The following is a 9,419-nucleotide window of genomic DNA, read 5'->3' on the forward strand; positions in this document are numbered from 1 at the left end:
ACTATAAATATATGATTCTAGAAGAATAAATATGAGAGAATTAATGAATAGAGACACTGGTGTTTCTTAGCTGTGCACATGCACACACAGCTGAGAAACCGCAGAGACAAAGAGTCAGGAGAGGAGGAGTTTCCCCCAGGGGAGAACTGTTCCCAAAACATAGCCCAAGCCATCTCATTTTGGGCAAGGTCAAAGCAGTCAATGAAGAAATCACAAGAGACCGACAAAAATAAAGGCTGGTGCATGTGGTTTCACATGGACTGTAGGGATAGGACAAGGGGTGATGGGTTCAAACTTACATAGGGGAAGTTTAGATTGGATATAAGGAGGAAGATCTTTATTGTGAAGGTGGTGAGGTACTGGAATGGGTTCCCCAGGGAAGCTGTGAATGCTCCATCCCTGGCAGTGTTTAAGGCCAGGTTGGACAGAGCCTTGGGTGACATGGTTTAGTGTGAGGTGTCCCTGCCCATGGCAGAGGGTTGGAACTGGATGATCTTAAGGTCCTTTCCAATCCAAACTATTCTATGATGATTCTATGATGTTCCAGCTCACTATATCACTATAACTTGTAGGCTCCAGCCATATAGCAGCTCTGAGACAGGGCAGTTGCGCAAGTGGGAAGGTGACAGTGCTATCAAAACCAGTGCAAGGTTTACTGATCAAGTCCTGTACACAAAACAGGTAGACTGCACTTGTGGAATATTTCTGTAAGGCATTAGCAAGGCCATTGCTGCTTCCTCATGACAGGGGGGACAGCTGGGATGTCACCAGAACAGGAGGAGACAGACTCATGCCACTCATTTAAAACCTGAAGGCCACTTAATCTAAATACAAGTTTCTATGAGTGACTTCATAGAATCATAGAATAGTTAGGGTTGGAAAGGACCTTAAGATCATCCAGTTCCAACCCCCTGCCATGGGCAGGGACACCTCACACTAATAAACCATGTCACCCAAGGCTCTGTCCAACCTGGCCTTGAACACTGCCAGGGATGGAGCATTCACAACTTCCTTGGGCAATCCATTCCAGTGCCTCACCACCCTCACAGCAAAGAACTTCACCTTCTGGGTGATTGGTTTAGCTATATACCACTTGCCTGGTGGGTTCTTCTAAGTGCCATTGGGTGATCTTCAGAGGCATCACAGCTCACAACCCAGATCTAAACACCTGGGACACAGGATGGTCACCCTTCACAGACAGAAGTTGTGGCTACCACTTGTCTGCTATTGCATTAGCTGTGATGTGTATTGATTGTGACTTGACATGGGTGTCTTTCATGCCTTGCTCACAAGGTCACTCTTCCTTCTCACTTACTTAGTCGATTTCTGGAGCCAATTTATCTTTCTAAAGCACAGCCTTGCACTAAGCAGGTTGGTTTGATTTTGCTTATTGTGGAGGTTTTTTCCTACTTGGGAATTGCCCCCATTCAAGCTGCATCCTGGTGACCTTCAGAAACACCACATTCCACACAGAATGAGGCATTTGGTTTTCCTCTCAATGCCTGAGTGGATACAATCCCATGTCATTATTTCCCTCAGTGTTGTTGCTGGTCTAAGCACAGTCTGACCCTGACTGATCATCCATGTCACCAAGACAGCCCTTTATTTGTGGCAATACATCGTGTAATACATCACCATATTAAGTCTAAAGTGTCAAAGTGTCTTTGGCAGACAGAGGATTATTAAGTTTAGAATTCCTTGGAGATTCAGCCCAACACATGAGGTATGAGGCCAACAGACAGCCCTGTGCACCAAATGGAGCTATGCAGTATGCCACAGACATGGAAAAGTCCCCTATGTCAAAAAGAATAAAGATGTTCCATGCAAACAGCCCCAAAGTTGTCATAAAAGTTAGAGGAACCTTTCTGTTTGACTAATTCCCAGAATGAGAAAGCAAAGTTCTGGTTCTGCCCTGAGGGATTTGTTCAAAAAACAGACAAAGTCAAAATCACACTGATTTACTAGATAGGAGATGAATGAGTAAAGATCACAGATAATAGATGGGAGAGTTCATTGATCCGACAAGGGGAAAAACACACTGCTGAAGGAATCCTTTCCTTGGGGACAGGAAGAAAGACAGACCTTGCAGCTATTATTCCTTCCTTTAAGTACAAATACTTCAGCGTCAAGATATGCTAACAAGGTAGTTTTCAGCCATGGGCTTCTCCAGAGAACTTAAAGCTGTCGTTAGGAGATGGTAGGAGATGACTCTCAAACTCCTCCTTGAGACTGTCTAGCACAACATAATACAGATGAATAGAGCACCTTAAAGCCCTGTGTGGGCATCTGCAAACTACTCTTACAAATTCCTGCTTTCAAACTTTCTGTGGCTATTTTATACTTTTTACCACCCATAGCTTTGCAGATTTGTGTGTGCTGATGCACTCTTATGTGTCTATACCTGTATATATGAATACACATATTTATAGAGTAAAACTTCACATTAACCATGCATGTACTGCGATGGAATAGTAACAAGTACCTCATATTCCTGGAAACCACTTCCAAACATATATATGAATGACAAGAATATGATAGGGAGCAGTCAGCATGGATTTAGGAAGAGGAAATAATGATTGACAGCCTTTTACAATGAAGAGACTAGCTTGATGGATGGGGAGAAGGAAGTGACATTGTTTAATCTTGACTTTAGTTAGACTTTCCAACAATGTCTCTTGTAAGATCCTCATAGACAAACAGATGAGTACAGGCTGGATAAATGGATGGTGAGGTAGACTTAGAGGGCTCTGATCAGCAAAGTCCAACTAGAGGCCAGTCACTACTGGTGAACCATGGGGATTGGTGATAATACTGTTTAACATCTTCATCAACAACCTGGATTACGGGACAGGCTGAACCCTGAGCAAGCTTGCAGAAGATAAAGCAGGAGGAGTTGTTGGTAACACCAACAGTTGTGCTGCCATTCATGGAGGGACCTTAACGGGCCCTTAACGGGAAATAGACAACAGAAACCTCATGAAGTTTAAGCCCAAGGTCCCTGAGGTGGGATAGTCCCAGGCACCAGTACATGCTGGGGACCAACTGGCTGGAAAGCACAAAAAGCACAACGCTCCTGAAAGTTGACCAAATATTATGCCCATAATAAAGACAGAAAAGCTGAAGCAGAACAAAAGGGCATCTGGAGACTACAAAGTAGGACAAGTCTTGACTCTCCTGCTTTAATAGACAATTTCTCCCCATTAACTGGATACCAAACAGACTTTTATTTTTTCTTTAGATGTGTATCTAATCAGTAACAGAATGATGGTGACTGCTTGAACATTCTAAGACAGACTGGTAGGAATGAGAGAGTGACATGACCTGAATTCTGCTGAATCTATTGGTCTCTCAAAGGGCCTTAATCCAGTATTGCCTCTTTTAACATTAATTGGACTTTTACCATTGACTGTGTTCTGACCTGGCCACTTTAATTAGGAAAACAATCTTGTCTTCTTTCCTTTCCTATAGATGAAGACTGGGATATATCAGAAAGGGTATTTCACAAGGACAGCATTCAAATTAATAGTTTTATTTCTCTTAATGAGAATAGCTGCTTTTGAACTGTATTGGTGTAATATACAAGACAGATCCAAGAACATTTGGCTCTGCCTTCTGTGGTATTGAGTCACTTAACAGATTGTTATTATGGCTTAAATTAGAGAAGCATTAACAGAGCAGAAACCATCCAAATGGCTATTTTCTTTCTGATATAGCAATTGATTTTTCCTTGCCTATCAAGTGTCCAGTTTAACTTGCACGTTCCCTATTTTGTTTGCAGCTCACAGGGAGCTGGAGCAAATCTTCAAGGAGTTTGCTGGATGAAAGTCTAGCTTAAACATGAAAAATCACCACAGCAACCTTTCACTGACATAAAATACACACAAACCCAAACACTTGACTTTTACTGGTGGAGGAACCCATATCATAAGCCTCTCAGAAAGCCTCCCATTGAAAACCTCCCAGAAGCTGCCATATTTGCTGCTGTAAACTCAGAATTAATGGGCTGCCTTCTATTTGCTGCCTATTTGACTGAGCAGCATGAATAAGAAGCAGAATAATCACCTCCATAGATGGCTTTGACTGCTCTCCTGTTATGGTCCTCTGAGCTTTGTTATGATTCTGCATATTTTCCCATCTGCTTTGCTCTCTGAGTTCCAGAAGAATCCATATGAAAAAGCACAGTGCTTAGGCACTACATCCCAGGGTCAATGCTAGGTTACCCTTTACATTCACATCTCTGCCAGTATATGGAATTTACTGGTTTGCAAGATGCTTCCCCTGAAGCCCTTTCAGTCTGACGCTGCTTTGACTTGCAGAGGGCTCTCACACACAGAAAGACTTTGCTAACTCTGCCTTCGGATTGCAGGACTCAATAGGTCCTTCAAACCATGAAGCAAACACTTAAAAAAGGAGGTGATGGAAGAGGCAGTATCCACCCGAGCCAGTCATAAGCCCTTCCTCTACAAAGGCAGGCATCTCCTACACATAACCAGCAGCTAGAAGTTGCAGAAGGGAAGAACTGCTTTCCTATGCATCTTCAGATTATCCAGCATACTGGTTCCTGGTCTGACTATGACTTTCACGGTGATAAAACACTGTGGCTAATTTGTATTGTAAGAATTTGTATGAACAGCATGTCACCACATTAAATGGCATTGTATGTCTACACATTTCCATTCTCAAAGCAGTTGACTTGTGAAAACGCTTAAGAGTCCTTTGGGGACTTATCCTTGTTGTTTTTGCAGAGAAATACAATGAGGCATCTCATGTAACTCTTTTGAGTGCAGCTTTTCCTCAATACTGTGATATGGTCAATTAAATTTTAAAGCAGACACTAATAGAGCTTGCCTGTAAACTAGATGTTCATCTTAGGAGAATAAATAGTGACAGATTTCTTTTCAATTAACCCAAGAGCAGCACTGCAATTAGTGCATCGGTATTTGCTGTTGTATTGTGCATCCACTGATGTCTGAATCATTCTTCTGCTCTTCAGTTTGCAAAAGTCTGCAAGAGATTTTCAAGCACTCGCTGCTCCAGAGAAACAAAACATTAGCTTGGAAGGAAAAGCTGGATTTTATCCCAAGTCCCATGCCTGCTCTGTTGTGTTGTTAGGCTCTCCTCTTCTTTTTCCAGTCTTCAAAGACATAGCTCACTAATGGAAGTGATTATCTGCTGACATTTCTGAGTAAGAAGACATTTTTAGTATAAGAGGGTTATTACAGTAAATGCAGGCAAGTATATTGATTAACATTATCTTCAGTATATCCAAGAAATAAAGGTGCTGGTAAGAAAGCTACCAAGTAATTTAGCCAGTCCTCCGTACCGCTCCCACTAGTATTACTGCAAAAGAACTTGCCTAATTAGGGGCCTATCAGTTCATAAGGATCAAAAGAGCCTAATTCTGATCTTGAATGTGCAGGTTTGTATTGGCACAATTCTATTCATCTCGTTCTCTTTACCCCTTACTTAGTGTACATCAGCATCAAACAAATTATGAGGAGAATGTTACCTGCCATGTCTCATGTTGTTTTGCAAAGACCACTAAATCACAGCGAAAAAGGTGAAGAAAATATATCTATAGACACCATGTAGTAGGTGGTGCCTCTGTTGCATGCACTAGAACTAATACAGTAGATATCATTGAAATTACATAGTGGAGGTGTTAATTATAAACCATTATAGCCATTAGTATACCAGTGGAATGAAACTTTAGTGCCAAAAGTATTTTAACTCTTTTGCCTTTGGAAAAAAATAAGCATACCTTTATGAAAAGTTCATGAGGGCAATTTCAGAGCACATAAAAAGCCACGAGAAGAAGCCTAAGCAGCAAATCTCAGTTCTAAAGGTCTTGCCAAACATTGCCAGAACAGGTCTTAGGGTCTTAATCAAGTCTTATACATCCACAGTATCAATCCCTGTGTCTGAAATACTCCCCACAGGATCTCTTTCTACTCAACAGGGAGGAAAAGTCACTTCTAAGTTGTGAGACATCTGGCATGGTTTCAGTATCTATTTTAGAATGAGCTAAGTGCCCGTTACTCTCCCACTGATAATTGAGGTAGATCAGATGATGTGGTCATATGTGTAGGTGTCTCCACTTGGCCAGATGAGGGTCACTTTTAATATTAGTTTGAAAGGGGAACATGGAGAAGTAACAGTAGCAAATTTGTTTGAATCTGTAATACTAATTCATTAGCATAGGGAGCAGTCTAAGTTGTCCTTCACCAGGAGGCATCAGTCAAAACATTTCTCTGTACAAATACAAGGAGTTTTGGACAATCTGTTCTACCAACCCACCATTAGACTCCTCCAGGCATACGTATCTGCTGCCTCACTTAAAATATACAGCTGGCAAGATCTAGTATGAAATGCAAGGGAGGTTTGCTGCATGCTCCTCAATTCCATTCTGGGGTCAAGAATACCAAGACCAAAGACTTACAAATCCTAAAACAGTTCAGAAATGCAATTCAATGAAGGGCATGTAGCATCAGGTACTTCCCATGTATATGAAAGCAGTCCCTCAGGATTCTGATGGCCACCATATAAAACTACTGAAGAGCCTTAAACATCCAGCCCAAACACCTCTTACACTGTCCTGGAGATAATGGATGTAGAAAGATGCATCAGTGACAACATAAGGTTTAATATCTTGTATTTCTACTCAACTAGAAAAAGTAGATTCCAGCTCTCCAGCAGGAAACTGATCCATTCCTTCTAACACTTCCACACTAAAAACATGGCATTGTAGATGGAATTTCTATTCTAGGCTTTTTTTCATGGGCTTCTAAAACATGTTAGTGATAAATCATCCCTCCCTCAATGGCTTGCATTGCTAGACCCAGGGGGGCTAAGGTAGCCACAAAATCTCACAACTCCAGAAATCTTCTGTAGGCTTTCCTATTCGAATACATGGCACAGGGTGACATGTTCAGTGTGATCCCAGAATTTCATCTCTTCTCCCCATTCTCCAGCTAAGAGTTAGAGAAATCACAAGAGAAAACTCACCCTGGATTTGGAACCGGATCAGCAACCTGCAGCCTGGCCCTTGCAGTGCTGTTGAAGAGCATCCAACAAACCCAAAGAAGGGTAAGCTCAATACACCCAGAGCAATCCGCCCATCACTAGTGATGTTCACCTCTAGCTAGGAATGGTGCTCACTTATTTTAACCAGGTCCCTACATTTTATTCTTATAGGACTTAGGGTAAAAGGATGCATCTTATTCACATAACCAGATGAAAATATATTAAAACTGAAAGAATTAGAAGACTCACATAGGAAAAGGTCTCAGTGACTCAGATATATGTCTTGTTTTTACTGCTGTCTGGATCTCTATTATCCTGTGGGATACTGGTGGAGGCAGAGGCCAAGATCTCCGACTGCTTGTTGGAGAGGTCTCAAACTTTCATGAATCTTTCCTTTCTAAAAAGTCCTAGCCATTGATTCTTGCACAGAAAAGACAACATGGGAACAAGTACCATGGGAGATTAGTTCTTTTCTCCACCTCAAGCTTTCTTCACTACCATTTTGATCTTTTGCTGTCACTTAATGAGGTTAAAGTGGTATAAATTTGCTCTTCAAGGAATTTATCAGTCTATACCTACTTGAAGCTGGGAATAAAATGCTTCAGTTCAGTCCCAGTTCCTAACTTCTTCTCCCTTTAGTACATAATTAACCTAAAGGTGGGAGGGAAGATGGAGAATAATATGGAGCTGATTCACCTTCTACATTCACTAGCAAAAATAGAGAGTATTACTGCATGCATCAGTGGAATTAAAGAGTAAGTCTGAGATCACTTGTAAACAGATCCAGTCAAACACGATTGTTGCATGAATGGGAATGCATAAATTAAGCTTTGCCAAAGGTTACTAGTAATTTATAGTTTGGGTTTCTTGGAAGCTCCAAGCACGATGCTATGTACTTGTATTGTTTGTTGAACAGGTACATTTAACAGTATCTAAATGCTACTTTTTCTCTCAAGTATATCTTGACTGATGAGCAACTTGGAGATGTCATAGGCCAAACACTGCCTTTGGAGTTGGAAAACATCTATTGATTGATGCCTGCCTGAAGAGCTGTCATAAGGAACATGGAGGAAAGAATAATTGTCATAACATGCCTAATATTGAAATGCGATGTGTTTCTTTTTCATCACTTCCAAAACAGAGTAAACTGAAAGATGCTTGATGACAAAGCATTTAAATACAGAGAGACTTTTTTAACACGTGTGTGGAAATAACTGATGGCTTTGATTTGAAGAACAGTTTAAATAAGTAAAAGAACTAAAAGAAGTATAAAATAAGTATGCTTGGATCCCTTTGATACCTGGCAGTCACTACGGAATTCCGCAGTTCTGCCCTGCATGGGGTGCTTATTAAGAGAAGAGCTTTAATTAGTCCTTGAATATGATATGAAGCCAATCATGTTGGAGTGAAATTGTTTTTATAGTTTAGAAGCTTAGCAGAACAAAATCATTATGTTATCAGGAGCTGTACGGAACACTTATTTAGGGGAAGCAGTGGATTAGGATCAAAAGATAGCATTCTTCACTCACACTTATAAATGCCTCAGCTTTGTGCTCAGGAGGTCTTGTCTTTCTTAACAGTAAGGAGGAAGAAACCATGATCATCTGTTAGCCCCACCAAGTCCTGACGATCAGCCTCCTTCCAACTTGAGCAATTACATTGGTTGTATACCAGCAGAATGTGAAGTCTGCCTCTGAATTTCCCCTCTGATCTCTATTTACTGTCTTCAGACACCTTCCTCCCTCCTCTCATTTGCCATATCTTTGACTTAATGGCCTTCAAGCCATAAAGTTGGATGCTTTTCTGACAGCCTCATTGTTTGCTTTGACTTCACTTCATGATGAACTCCACCACCACTACAGCTGACTCCGCACTGCTGTCTTGCACTCCATCTTTATTTTCTGATGCCTGTAACACCAACTTTGAATACTTTCTCCTTATCAGGAGTCACACTTTGGGACAAATTGGTTCTCTACCACAGTGATATCATCTCCTACCTGGAACATGGGGTTTACATTTCACGTACAGCTGAAAAGGTCCATGCATGAAATCACTTAACTTGCAGCTATCTAAGTGCAGAGAGTAAGACAAAGGAGCAAACTTTGGACAAGAAAAAGGAGCGGAAGTTGTCCCTGCCCATGGCAAAGGGTTTGGAATTAGATGAACTTTAAGGTCCCTTCCAACCCAAAATATTTCATGCTTCTATGAGCAAACCATTGTGGAAAAGGAAAGGAAAAGCACGAGGAAAATACACTAGAGAAACAGAAACCATTGTCTAAGTAAATGAAGCTCCTTCGCCCAAGTGAGAGGAAGGAGAGCTGACAGTACCCCAGCTGCATGGAAGTCCCTTGTCTATGCAGCCAAATTAAACCCTGTAAGTCTAATTTGGTAAGGTT

The sequence above is a fragment of the Neopsephotus bourkii genome, unplaced genomic scaffold (genome assembly GCF_033783945.1).
Source record: "Neopsephotus bourkii isolate Nb327-2 ecotype Australia unplaced genomic scaffold, CSIRO-AGI_Nbou_v1 NB_1825, whole genome shotgun sequence".
In the NCBI taxonomy this organism is placed as follows: Eukaryota; Metazoa; Chordata; class Aves; order Psittaciformes; family Psittacidae; genus Neopsephotus; species Neopsephotus bourkii.